Source organism: Periplaneta americana, chromosome 14 (assembly GCF_040183065.1).
Source record: "Periplaneta americana isolate PAMFEO1 chromosome 14, P.americana_PAMFEO1_priV1, whole genome shotgun sequence".
Lineage (NCBI taxonomy): Eukaryota > Metazoa > Arthropoda > Insecta > Blattodea > Blattidae > Periplaneta > Periplaneta americana.
Genome location: NC_091130.1, coordinates 125974270 through 125988347, shown reverse-complemented (window position 1 = coordinate 125988347; position 14078 = coordinate 125974270). Strand labels below are relative to the sequence as shown.

The 14078-nt window shown below is 36.5% G+C and overlaps 1 protein-coding gene across 3 annotated transcripts in view; it reads right to left on the bottom strand.

Moving 5' to 3' along the window:
• Nucleotides 1-13101, bottom strand: part of LOC138713718 (ATP-binding cassette subfamily G member 4) — a 405479-nt gene extending 392378 nt beyond the window's left edge. For all 3 annotated transcript variants that reach the window (XR_011335970.1, XM_069846026.1, XM_069846028.1), the window contains exon 1: nucleotides 12785-13101. The gene's annotated coding sequence lies outside the window, so the exon portion shown is untranslated. The remainder of the gene's footprint in view (nucleotides 1-12784) is intronic.
• Nucleotides 13102-14078: the final 977 nt, after the last annotated feature.

The window sequence follows — 14078 nt, the reverse complement described above, 5'->3', positions numbered from 1 at the left end:
ATAAATAGTACGCGCGTGAACTAACCAGCTGACTGTGAGACGGGAGCTAGCCGAGACAAGCAAGGCCAGGAGACAAACACGTGATGTTTCGTCTAGTAGCGCATAGCTTGGCTAGATTTATCATAAGTTTTCATAAACACAGGAGTAAAATGACGCCCAACGCTCGCTTATCTTCAGCTCTCGGCCAGTGCGTGCGGTACTGCGCCGTTCAAGTCCAGGCGTGTGAAAATAACCTATTTAATACCCTCGAAACTTATTGCCATACCACTAAGCAAACAATGTCGAATACCTCTTAATAATGCAAGGTTTTCTCTCAATATTTTTTTTACATTTTTACAAATTGGCAAAAAGCCTAAAAGTAAGTAAAATCAGATTGTCTGTATCTCTGTGTACAATAAAAATAAGGATTACTTCTTAACATAACCTACCAAATGTCAGCTTCAAAATGAGCTCCCGTTCAATGTTCTGCAGTAAATGATTCCAGAATTCAGAGCGCTGAAAGAGGCTTGTTTTTATAAAATACGCTAAATTTGTCGCTCAACAATACGAAAACCGTTTGACTTTCGATAGTATATTTTTGAAAATGAACTCTCCTCAGCACCTTGTATAAATAGGGAAAAAATTAAAGTATAAAAAAATGCGAGGCTTTTACTGATCGATTTCATATGGAATAGCCCGTATTGAGCTTCGTGACTGTATATACTAGACTGTGCTATGACCCAGCACTGCGACCTGTTATGATCTATTGAGCTAACCCTCAAGCTAGGAGCATTCACAAACTCACACCGGCTGACTAAACTAAGGTTCACTGTGTACTCAGGTTTCGAGCAGACAATCCCCTTCCTCGTCCCTAGGCCAGCCCCCTCCGTGCGTCGGCAGCCGGCGATCGGGAAATACTATGCACTAATGACGAAATGGTGACGGAATAATCTATATGCCTAAATGGAGAAAAACGGGAGAACTCCGTAAATTAAATTCCTTTGCAGAACAAAAAGTTACATTTGAAGGGTTTAGAGTCATAGCGGGCCAAGCGCCATTTATTAAAAACGGAGAAAGCAAAGGTTAAAATTAAGTAAATATGTACCGTAATTTAATGAAGATTGACATATAATTTATTTTTAATGTGCATACTTTATCTTACTTGCTAAGTTATATGTTTAATTAAATTAATGTAATCACTTAATTTTAACTCATCTTTTCTCCGTTTTTAATACATGGCCTTCATTTGTTCGGATCAAATTTGTGCACATTTAAAGAACAAAATACAAATTCTTTCAATCACTTGTTATTTATTTATTTTATTTATTTATTCGTTATTGAACATAACAGGCAAAGCCCAATTACAATGTTCAAAACTGACAAACTAATTTATAAAACATAAACAAGGTAAAGGAAACATGCACTTATTAAAAACTGAAACAAAATAGAAATAAGAGAAAGAAAAAAAAGAGAGAAATTGAAATGAGGTGTGAAAATAGCTTCAAATTAACTAACAGCAATATTCTGTAAAATATGATAACAAATAATTCTGTATCTAGAGAAATTCATATTGAAAATATCAACATTCCGATGAGGATGTAATTTATTGCATAACTGTAACATTTGGAAAACTGGGGAATTTTTGTGGGATTCAGTATTTGGCCTTGGTATGTAAAATAAATTTCGAAATTTTGTATTAAGCTTAGGTGCATATAATTTATATACAATAAAATAAACCAACACAGTCCAACTTGTTGTTAATAATGTTATGAGGAAAGTTTAAAGATTGACAATTTCGTCTAATTTGCAAACTAGTAACATGGAAATGTTGAAGCATAATAACACTGATCTCTTAAATTGACTGATCATATTGGGAATTAAATCAATGGCTTTCCGAAAACACGCTATTAAGTATTAATGTTAATGTTATGTTTTATTTAACGACGCTCGCAACTGCAGAGGTTATATCAGCGTCGCCGGATGTGCCGGAATTTTGTCCCGCAGGAGTTCTTTTACATGCCAGTAAATCTACTGACATGAGCCTGACACATTTAAGCACACTTAAATGCCATCGACCTGGCCCGGGATCGAACCCGCAACCTTGGGCATAGAAGGCCAGCGCTATACCAACTCGCCAACCAGGTCGACTATTAAGTATTACATATAGAACAATTTTTATGTCAAAAATGAAGAAAAAACGAGAAAAATTCTATTAAATTTTCTTCTTTGAAATATCTAAAAGAATAACCCCTGAAATTTATTACAGTATTTATACAGGGTGGAAGTGCAAAGATCCTACAGATTGAAAGGGGCGATAGGGTACACTTAAATTATTAGAAAATATGTATTACGTTTTGTGATTAAATGCCCGGTTAATTATAAAATTGAGTTGGAAGTTTCAACAGTCTGGCAACATCGCCGCTAACACACTGCTCTTTCTTCTCGTAATACAGATGTAAGAGGTCAACGAACTCTGGTCTGTCTCGCTACGCGAACCTCCCTCTCTGACTACAACTTTGCAATCTGGTTGCATCGTTTAGTGGCTTCAAATTAGTGGTTTTTAAATTAAAGTTACACTGACACCGTCCTATTGAAATACTCCAGAGGAATAAGTGATTCTTTATTAGATTTTCTATCGATATGAGCAAAAATCGCGATTCTACTAGCTGTAGTTACCGAGTGAGAGGATGTTAAACATTTTTTTTTGTTCGTTGTTGGTAACTCTATAGCATCTTAGATGCTTTATGGTTGTGCTAACAGATGGAGTTACTTGTCAACAATGTGACGCTGAAACGTGTGTTCAGGTTACTGCCCAGCGACAGTCCTGATGTATTTTTATATTTGTGATGTTTGGTTAATTAATATTAACTCGGCACACTCACAATCACACTCACATTCATACAAAATTCCAGACTCTAGACACCCAGGGAATTCCTCTTCTTCAAGAAAAATTCACCGAGAGCCGAACCCGGGAATCGAACCCGGGACCTCCTGATCTGGAAGCCAGCATGCTGATCAACAGACCACGGAGGCAATCAAAGGATGTTAAACTTTTTTTTTTTCCTGAGAAAACTATGAACGATATGGTATGGCACTTTTTGTCACATATAAGTGGTGGGAAATGTACGAAATGGAATACATTGAGGACACAGAACACAGAAAATGTCAATTTTTCGGAAAGAATTAGAAAATAATTAATTAACCACAGTTAATTTTTGACAATTTAAGTTGCAAGATTGTGTTTGTGTTCTTTGTTTTTGTTTGTTTCGTATCGCACCTGAGTTCATTCTATAACGTTTTCTAGTGTATAGCGTCTTAAGATTTTATAGAATAATTCTAACACATAGAATATTCCGGAAATGATTAGTGAGTGGTAGTAAATCAGTACGAGAACATTCTCGAAGGTTGTATGTAGATATTTCGATATTGTATGCGTATATAAAGTTCTCGAAAGTCCTGGAAAACGCTGGAAAAGTGCCAAATATCGTAGAACATTATGGAACACAAATTAATTGCCTGGAGGCCCTAGGTCTCTATGACCAGGCTTGAATATTAATTAATTGTAATACCGATATATACACAGTATAATAATAATAATAATAATAATAATAATAATAATAATAATAATAATAATAATAATAATAAATTTAATTGCTTCTGTGCGAGTCGTTCCTCAACTCTCTAACTCTGTATTTATTTTTCTCTTTCTCTCTCTCTCTCTGCCACTATTCCGACAGTCTAGTATATACAGTCACGAAGCTCAATACGTAGTAAATATGCATCCATAGATAGTTGCTAACCACTAGGATCGCAAATATCGCCTCATTACAGACAATGCGAACTATACCGGCACAGTCTATAGTTCCTAGCACCCTCGGAACTCAAGCTTCGTGACTGTGCTATTCCTTTGACCTTGCTCAGTTTTTGTAGTGATGTGCTTGTATTACTGACCTGCGCTGCAGAATCAAGGTCATTCGTAAATAAAACCAAACTTGCACCAACAAAATATATGAGATAAAAAAGTTTATATCATTGAACGGAAAAAAAAACTAATTCATAAGAGAAAAAAGGTATCATGGAGATAGAATATACTTTCAAATTATGTTAGCCAGTATTAAGGCCATTATGACGTCATTAATGTTCGAAGCTATCAAACATTTGAATGCAGCGTCTGTTGCTCAAGTGGTACTGCATTGGCCTTCCATTCAGACGGCCCTGGTTCCCTGACCAAGTCGTGATTGAACTTGTGGTGGACAAAGCAAACATTGCAGAGCGATTGTCTCGCATTACTGGCATTTCCCTCTATTATTCCAGCAACATCGTACCTTTCCCTGATTTCATCTATCACCTGCAGTACCGGTAGTAGAAAATAAGCTGGGGAGAAGTGTTGGAGGTAGCAGAGGTTTTCGAAGCTGATATAGGAAGAGCTTGCGGCCCTTGGAGTTTATCAGGCAACTCGTCTAAGCATTGAAACTAATGGGTGTTCATTTCAAAGTGTGTCATGACGTCACTGTTGTGAGTCAGCGATTTGAAGCGAGTTTGAGCTTTTATGTCAGAGAAGTTGCCTATTAATCAAGACGTTCAATCTGAACTTGAGAACGTGTACGGTATAACTTGAATGTCGTGGCAACAGATGGCGGTCTGTACGGTCTGTGTGTTACCATAACCTCTTTCGACCTGTGTTTTGCGCCGGTAAGTCATACGCAGGGTATTTGTTATCATCGATTGCGTACGGCAACATTTCACAATACAAATCAAATGCTCCGTGTCCATGTTGACCGTCGAAGTTATTGTCAACAAATGCGTAAGTAATCGTCTTAACCCTCTCTCCATATCCCGAGAGTAAGAAAAAAACTCACCTCAGTACATATTTCCAAACAGTTCACATTCCTGCCACTACAGGTGTTATCGTACGTATCGGTAAGTACTCTTCAGAATGAACGCCGTACTTGCTAGGCAACTTCTCTGGCACATAGGTAATACGCCTCTGCGGAAGTGTAGGAAGATTGAATTGTCTAGGCTCATCGGATAGCCACATGACGGCATACAGCGAGCCATGACACACTTTGAACTGAAAACCCAGTATAGTCGCGACGCTGTTATTCCCGGCGTGACTCCTCCTCTTTGCTTACGCCTTAGGAAGTGATGGCTCTATAAAGTCTAGGTAGGTAGTATCGTTCGCCATTTTTGTTCTTTCGTTGCCGAGCTACCAAACGAGGGATCTATTTGCCACACCGTTAAACATTATCATGTCGTAGCTCCTACGATAATAAATCAAACGCAATGTAATTGAGCAAATAATTGAGCGGCAATTAACGTTCTCGTGTGCTTTCTGCGAACGCCAACGAAAGAGCCAAAATGGCGGGCGATTATATTAAGTATTTATCCAGCCTTAGGAAATGCAGCGAATCACAAGACGCACACGTTTAAATGTAGCCGACCTGCAACGTGATTGGCTGCCGGAATTTAGAGCGACGGGAATGTAGTTCTATCAGGGCTGGGGCAGGATTAGACAATCACTGCATATGGGCGGACAATGGGCCAAAGCAAGCCATGAGACCATCGGTATCCTTTTTCTATTTCTTCTGCACTGACTGTACCGAACGTGTCTGGTGCGTGTGTTACCATCTATACCCATAGCATAGCTAACCTGTTTTCTTCACTCGGTTGTCAAACGCTGGCCTTTAGTTACATATTAAAATATTATGCTTAGTTTATTATTCAATTTAACTATAACCCTAACATACTTTAGGGGCAATAAGTTTGCATGTAAATTTTGGAGATTCAGTAATAATAATAATAATAATAATAATAATAATAATAATAATAATAATAATAATAATAACAAGAAACACAGAAGTTAATATTTCAAATCTACTCTTCATCAGTCCTTTATTAACACTTGAAAATGTTTAATGTGTGGTGATCGCTAAATTACTGTAATATATGCCGGCAGACTTTAAGATAACATCTGGAAAAATATTTCAATATCTTAAGAACAAACCAGAACATACTACGCATACCACAGTAAGTGACATTTTCAGGCAATATTCTAAAATCAAATTGCTCTAATTTAAAAGCTGGAACAATAGCGATACATAATAAGGTGAATTAATGTGGGTAAGACATTGCGATTTGTGGAGAGCACAATCAAATAAGTATTAAACCAATATTTCAGAATCCAGAAATGAATATAGAGTGTTAGTTAGGAGGCTGGAGGGAAAAAGACCTTTTGGGAGGCCTAAACGTAGATGGGAGGATAATATTGAAATTGATTTGAGGGAGGTGGGATTAATCTTGCTCAGGACAGGGACCGATGGCCATGTGAGGGCGGCAATGAACCTTCGGGTTCCTTAAAAGCCATAAGTAAGTAAGAAAGGAGTACTAGGGATATGACAGGTAAAGTCACTCGAATATGCTGTGATTAACAGTCTGCAGAGTGAAGATTAGTGGAGAATGATAACGCTTGTTTGTAGAGAAATGTATCAGAGCGTAACTGCTAAAATATAAAATATTTAAGTCGGAAATTCAGCGGATGTGGAGCATAAAATCCAACGTGATACCGTTGGAGCTTATAACTAGAAGACTAAAAAATTAGTATACATAAAACTTCAAAACGAAAACGTTCAATAAATTTTGTACAAAAAGACAGACGTAATTCGACGCCGAAATTCAATGTGGGCGGAAAATCGCCGGCGAATTTTACTTGAAGTTCTTTATCACAAACAGGTTTTCTCTTAACGTCAGGTCCACCGCTGTGGAGTAACGGTTAGCACGTCTGATAGTGAAACGAGTGGGCCGGGTTTCAATTCCTGGTCGGGACAAGTTACCTGGTTGAAGCTTTTTCCTAGGTTTTCCCCTCAACCCATTAAGAGTAAATGCTGGGTAACTTTCGGCGCTGAACCCTGGACTCATTTCGTTAGCATTATCACCTTCATCTCACTGAGATGCTAGATAACCATAGCAGTTGATAAAGCGTCGTAAAATAACCAACTAAAAGACTCTTAACGACACGACATTCAAAAGTTTAGGAAGTTATACTAAGGATTTGTATTGCCATTTATTGTCCCAGGCTCGGTTTGAACCCGGGAACCTTGTACTCAACGGACAGTATGGTAGCAACCACTAAACCGTCATGGTTTGAGGCTGTCTTGTCATTCCGTCCACATTCGTGTGAGATTTCTAATGTTAAAACATTTAAACCTAGCGAAACATTCTGATCATGTGGTCAGGCAACACCGCAAGGCCATTGCATAAACGACAAAGGATGTAAATGAGATAAGGGATATTCTATACAGAGACTGGCTGGAAGAGAGATAAATCTGCATTGTACTGCCTGGAATTGATACCAGCTCCGATGAATTTATAGCTAGAAACTGTTGAGTTACAGTGAAAGACATTATTATTATTATTATTATTATTATTATTATTATTATTATTATTATTATTATTATTATTATTATTATTATTATTATTATTTCATGGAGTTTTGGTTCATATTTTTCGGAAATAAACCACATTTCTAAGATTCTGCGGTAGTTGAACTTTGAGTTAGGATTGCCAGGTTTATGTCAGAAAAAAAGGAAGATTTGCCGCGATATATTAATTTAATTATACTGAACAGAACACTGTTGTTTACATAATCTAAATTTATGTAGTTTAGCCCTTCTAATATTTCTCTTGAGATTTAGGTGCTCCTAATTTTCATCGTGTTTTGCAAATTAGTGAAAATGTTTACAAATGAAAGATTCAGTACAATTTGTAGTTCTGCTTTGATTTGCTCAGAATGACTCCTGTTTAATTCTTTATTAGTGTAAAACCCTGTTTACGAAGGCATTAGAAGCTGGAATGCTAGTAGGAACCTTAATTATGACTTTATTTATTAGGCCTATTGAACACTTTCTTTATAAACTTTACTAAAAAATAAAAGCCATTTACCAACACCACTTCCTTGATAATGATTACGTTCTAATAAAACTACCCAATGTCACAAAATTTCTCACACTGTTCACCAAGGTTCACAAACTATTGCAGTCTCAATATATCAACTTCATTTTCAAAGATAGGATAGTCTAATTCTTGACTCGATTAAATGTTATGTAACTTTCAATGTTGATTTTCTCTAAAATTATAGCATTTTTCGAGATAATGCATAATATTGGCATTAAACTCACAAAAAACTTAACAGAACTATTAAAAAGGAACACTGTCATCTACGTAATGTCATTGTAATTGTACAATATTCAAGGTCTTTGAAAATGAGATCTTTTGATGCGCGTGGATTAAAAAAAAGGAAGAGTTAATGTTACGGGCAAAAGAAAAAACGTAAGCCATAAAATATAAAGCTTAGAGATTGGCGACCCTAGTTTGCGTGCTGCTTCTAGAAATCATTTTTGGACGTTTATTTGTTGCAGTTCTGATAGTTAATTTTGGAGTCCCAGCTCTTTTTATGATGACAGTTAGGCCTACTAGGTTCCTTATCTTTTGGATTGAATGTTTTACATTTGTTATTATTGCGGAAGATCTTCGATCTCGCTACGCATAACATACAAGAGAAAAAACGCACTTAAAGACAAAATGTGATCAGTGTGAAGGCTACACACTGAACTAAACCCTCTAAAATCCCTTCGTTTCTTATAATTATATCAGCTCGATTATTTTCTCAGATATTTTCACACGAAATCATCACGTAGCCTAGTGTTACCATCATTATATTACTCTACGCGGGAAAGCAATCATTTCTTCAGTTCAAGGTAAATCTGTTTGTATACCTGGGCCTATCTACCAAAAAACGTATATGCAAGTCACACCAAAAGTTTGAACAAACCGAACGTAACCTGTCACTGATTCTCGACCTTACGAAAACTCACATATTTATTTTTCCAGATTATATATTTATAAAGTTATACCATCTCTTAGGTTCTTTAATGATTAAATAACCCAACGCAAAATCAGACGTCAATCCTGTCAGTACCGATACATTCTTCAACAACCCAATCAAAATTCGAAGCCCGCGAAAGAAGAATCCTTCGTCAAATGTTCCACCTAGCAGACACACCAGAAACAACAAAGTCTACACTATAACACACACGAAGCCACTTTTCACACTTCTCAACTGCATAAACAGGAAAGAAACACAGATGCAGTAATAAACCGCCTATATACACACATCTTCGCAAATCCACCGAACACAAACAACACAACAACTTTGGAGAAACTCCTCTACAATTAACACTAGTTCCAACCACCAAACTAAAACACATACAAAACCGTAATCTAATCACGTATTGGAAATTCGAATACTGCCTGAGAGGACACATGACAGCAACAGAGAGGCAGACCAATAAAATAGTTTTGCCCCCATGAAAGTCTCCATAACCACCGAGACACTTGTGTCACTGGAAAGGGAAACTTTAAAAAAAAACTTAGTAAATTACATACATACATATATAAATACATACATACATACATACATACATACATACATACATACATACATACATACATACATACATACATAGTGTTCTGCCAAATGACAGGTTTTTCACTGCTAACGCAACATTCTCCAATCTTTCCTATTTTCTAATTTCCTCTCAGTCTCTGCATATGATTAATATATATCTTAATGTCGTCTGTCAATTGATATCTTCTTCTGACCCGAACTCTTCTCCCGTTCACCATTCCTTCCAATGCATCCTTCACTAGGCAGTTTCTTCTCGGCCAATGACCAAGCAATTCCTTTTTTTCTTCCTGATCAACTTCAGCATCATTCTTTCTTCAACATTCTCTCCAACACGGCTTCATTCATTCATTTATTCATTCATAGTGTTCTGCCCAAGGGCAGGTCTTTCACTGAAAACCCAGCATTCTCCAGTCTTTCCTATTTTCTGCCTTCCTCTTTGTCTCCGCATATGACCCATATATCTTAATGTCGTCTATCATCTGATATCTTCTTCTGCCCCGAACTCTTCTCCCGTTTACCATTCCTTCCAGTGCATCCTTCAGTAGACATTTTCTTCTCAGCCAGTGACCCAGCCAATTCCTTTTCCTCTTCCTGATCAGTTTCAGCATCATTCTTTCTTCACCCACTCTTCCCAACACAGCTTCGTTTCTTACTCTGTCCATTTCACATGCTTCATCCTTCTCCATATCCACATTTCAAATGCTACAGCTTCATTAATAAAGAATATATAATATATATAGCAGTGTACAGCATACATACACAATTTTGTCCCTGTCACTTCCTAATCCCCTACAAAACAATAACGCATATCACCAAATCAGACTTACACTGAAATAAAATCATTCACTCCACTCTATTTCACCCACACAACTATTGGCACTTATGCCAGAAATAATTTCATATATATGTATATTTATTGGTATTTGTTACAATGCCTGAAAAGGGCATCTTGCGCGTGTAATACTCTGTAATGTCAACTGGCTCAAAGACGACAATGTCAATAAACCATACCATACTTATTTACTTACTGGCTTTTAAGGAACCCGGAGGTTCATTGCCGCCCTCACATAAGCCCGCCATTGGTCTCTATCCTGAGCAAAATTAATCCAACCTCTATTATCATATCCCACCTCCCTCAGATCCATTTTAATATTATCTTCCCGTCTACGTCTTGGCCTCTCCGAAGGTCTTTTTCCCTTCGGCCTCCCAACTAACACTATATATGCATTTCTGGATTCGCCCATACGTGCTACATGCCCTCCCCATCTCAAACGTCTCGATTTAATGTTCCTAATTATGTCAGGTGAAGAATACAATGAGTGCAGTTCTGTGTTGTGTAACTTTCTCCATTCTCCTGTAACTTCATCCCTCTTAGCCCCAAATATTTTCCTAAGCACCTTATTCTCAAACACCTTTAACTTATGTTCCTCTCTCAAAGTGAGAGTGACAGCAGACTGGATGATAAAAGCTTCTCAACTGAATAATAACACGCATTTCCCACATTTATTCTGTGTTTAATTTCGTTCCGAGTACCATTTATATTTGAAGAGTCCACTGCAAGAATGATGGATGTCACTTTCTTGTCGAAAATGAACAAAGACTGTCAATGCATAGCTTAAGACATATAGAATGTACATAGAGAGTTACATGGCATTAACACTGATAGTCATTGTCCAGTAACGATCGGAAAATCACAGTTAAGCTTTGAGCGCTAAGCATTTCAAACTTTCAATTGCTTCTCCTGCAAAATGTATTCCAAATGACATCCATCATTCTTGCAGTGGACTCTTAATTTGTTACTGTTGCTCCCAGGTATTTGAATTTTTCCACCTCTTCAAAGGATAAATTTCCAATTTTTATATTTCCATTTCGTACAATATTCTCATCACGAGACATAATAATATACTTTGTGCGAGATCGTGCGTATTTGCTTGGTTTCCGCACAAAACCAATCCGCGGAAAGTCTAAAATTCCACATTCAGTATTCCCAATCTAACACATAACAATTTTCCTCTTCTTACCGCTTAAGTGACATATTGATTTTACTGCTTTAGGCTTTTAACATATTATTTTTAGAGACGTTCAATATAGCAATAATTATAAATTGGAAACTTACCACTGCAATTTCACCTAAATTGCACTGTTAATTATTGTTTTTAAATATTTGCAAAAATTAAGTAAACTCTACAACTCCACTAAAGTTACTGCATTCGTGATGCAAGTAACAATAAAGGAAGCCGTAAAAAAATCAACAAGATTCCAGACTCATCATAGACTTGGGGGGGAAAAAAAGACAGACGTACATCACGGCCTGCTGGAGTATAGTAAACACAGAAAACATTTTAAACCAACAATGTTGAAGATAGATATTTTTGTTTTGCAAATTTTCCGTCATTGAACAGAAACCAAGATGGAGATTTCATTGCAACTAATTAGAAATTCCTCTTTTAGGTATGTAATAAACGATCTTCGCACAATAGTAATATACGTTACAAGAGCGGTATGTTGACGTTTTCATGGTCGAGGAAAAGATTGAAAAAGCGAAACGTAGTTGAGCTTTTTTAATTTCCGGTAAGGTTATGTAATGATTTATTTTTCATTTTAATATTTTAACAATATTATTTATATAACATATTGCAGTAATAACATCGGCAACTGGAATCTAGTTGATTTTTTCACTGCTTCCTTAATGTTACTTGTATCAGGAATGCAATAAGTTTCGTGGAGTAGTAGACTTTACTTAATTTTTGCAAATATTTAAAAACAATAATTAACATTGCAATTTAGGTGAAATTGCAGTAGTAAGTTTCCAATTTTTAATTATTACTATGTTAAACGTCTCTAAAAATAATATGTTAAAAGCCTAAAGCAGTAAAATGAATGTCGCGCTTAAGCGGTAAGAAGAGGGAAATTGTTATGTGTGTTACGTTGGGAATACTGAATGTGGTATTTCACACTTACCGCGTATTGGTTCTGTGCGGAAAAGAAGCAAATACGCACGATCTCGCACAAAATAATGTACGATACACGAGCAGTATGTTTTCTTTCAATTCTCGGAAATTAAAAAAGCTCAACTACGTTTCGCTTTTTCAAACTTTTCCTCGAACATGAAAACTTCAACATACCGCTCTTGTAACGCATATTACTATTGCCTTTTCGGGATTTACTTCGAAACCTATCTCTTTACTTGCTTCAAGTATAATTCCCGTATTTTCCGTAATCGTTTGTGGATTTTCTCCTAACATATTTATGTTATCCGCATAGACAAGCAGCTGATGTAACCCGTTCAATTCCAAACCCTCTGTGTTATTAATTTTAAAATAATGTATTATTTTTATTTACCTTTCTGCAACGTTTCGATGTATTTCGACAGTTGTCAACGAGAATAGTTGGTTGCAAGTTATCCAAGCAGTTACATGGAGGACACAGACACGTACACTGTCACAGAAACTCAATTCTTTAGAAATCACGAAATGCTTATGAGAAGGCGGGAGCCGTTCGTATTCACAGCTCGTAGTGCATTACACCATCGCGTCACCTCGTAGCGATGCGGGCCGCAACTGTGTCGAACCGTTACGAGACAGACTGACTGTTCACCGTGCACTAAGCTCGCAGTGCAATAGACTGATTCCTCCTCTTCTTGAAGCTCTTTCCGTCAGCTGCCCTCTCAACTGTATGTGTGTGCAGAAAAAGAACCACTTTCTCTGCTTCTCAGATTGGTTCGTTCTTGCGTTACGTTTCGCCCATTGCTTCAACTGAAAGAAATGAAGGGCAAGAAGGAAACGAAACGAAAAAGTACAGACGGAAACTTCGTCCTACTTATTTTCTTTTTATTGGTGATGAAAATAAAAAATGAGATGCGCAATTTAAGGCTCACGATTAAAAAAAAAACATTCCTTAAGAGGAGAGGATGGTATTTTTTGGTGAAAAATGAGTAAATTTAAAAAAAATAAAAAATGTTCTTTAAAATACTCTGTGATATGTGTGGAATGCATAGCATAACATCACACTTTAATATATACAGTTGCGAAGCTCGATACTTACTAAATATGCAAACATAGACAGTTGAAATATGCATCCATAGATAGTTGCTAGGCACCAGGATCGCCTCATTACAGACTCTTTCCCTAGCAGACGATAAAATGTATTGTGCTTTTGATATCGTGTTCTTTTGAAAAATTAACGCCTTCCTTCCACTATTTTATAAACTCACCTTCCTGGCCGTAATATATGTTCAGGTTTTCTATTTCAGTGTATGGAGCTCAGTGAATTATTATATTATAACTTTATTGCGTATCATAGCTAAGTTTTATTTAGTGTAATGTGTCCATAAGTTGCCTTTACTTCTTGTTGCATAATATGTTGCAGAAATAATTACAAAACTGTGTTATTTTAATGTGAAGAGAATTTTACATGTTAACATAATCTTTTCGCATCAACATTTTAAGTTTAGAATGGAAGCTATTTTGAGGTTAAATAAAAAATAATTTATATTGTGATTTTAATATAGCACATCTACCTTCCTTGATAAAGACAGAAAATTTTTCATACCACTCTTATGAAATTAGTGTACGTACGATTGTTACTTCGTCTCTTAGGTAGTAGATAAATACAATAATTCAATACTCAATTGTAG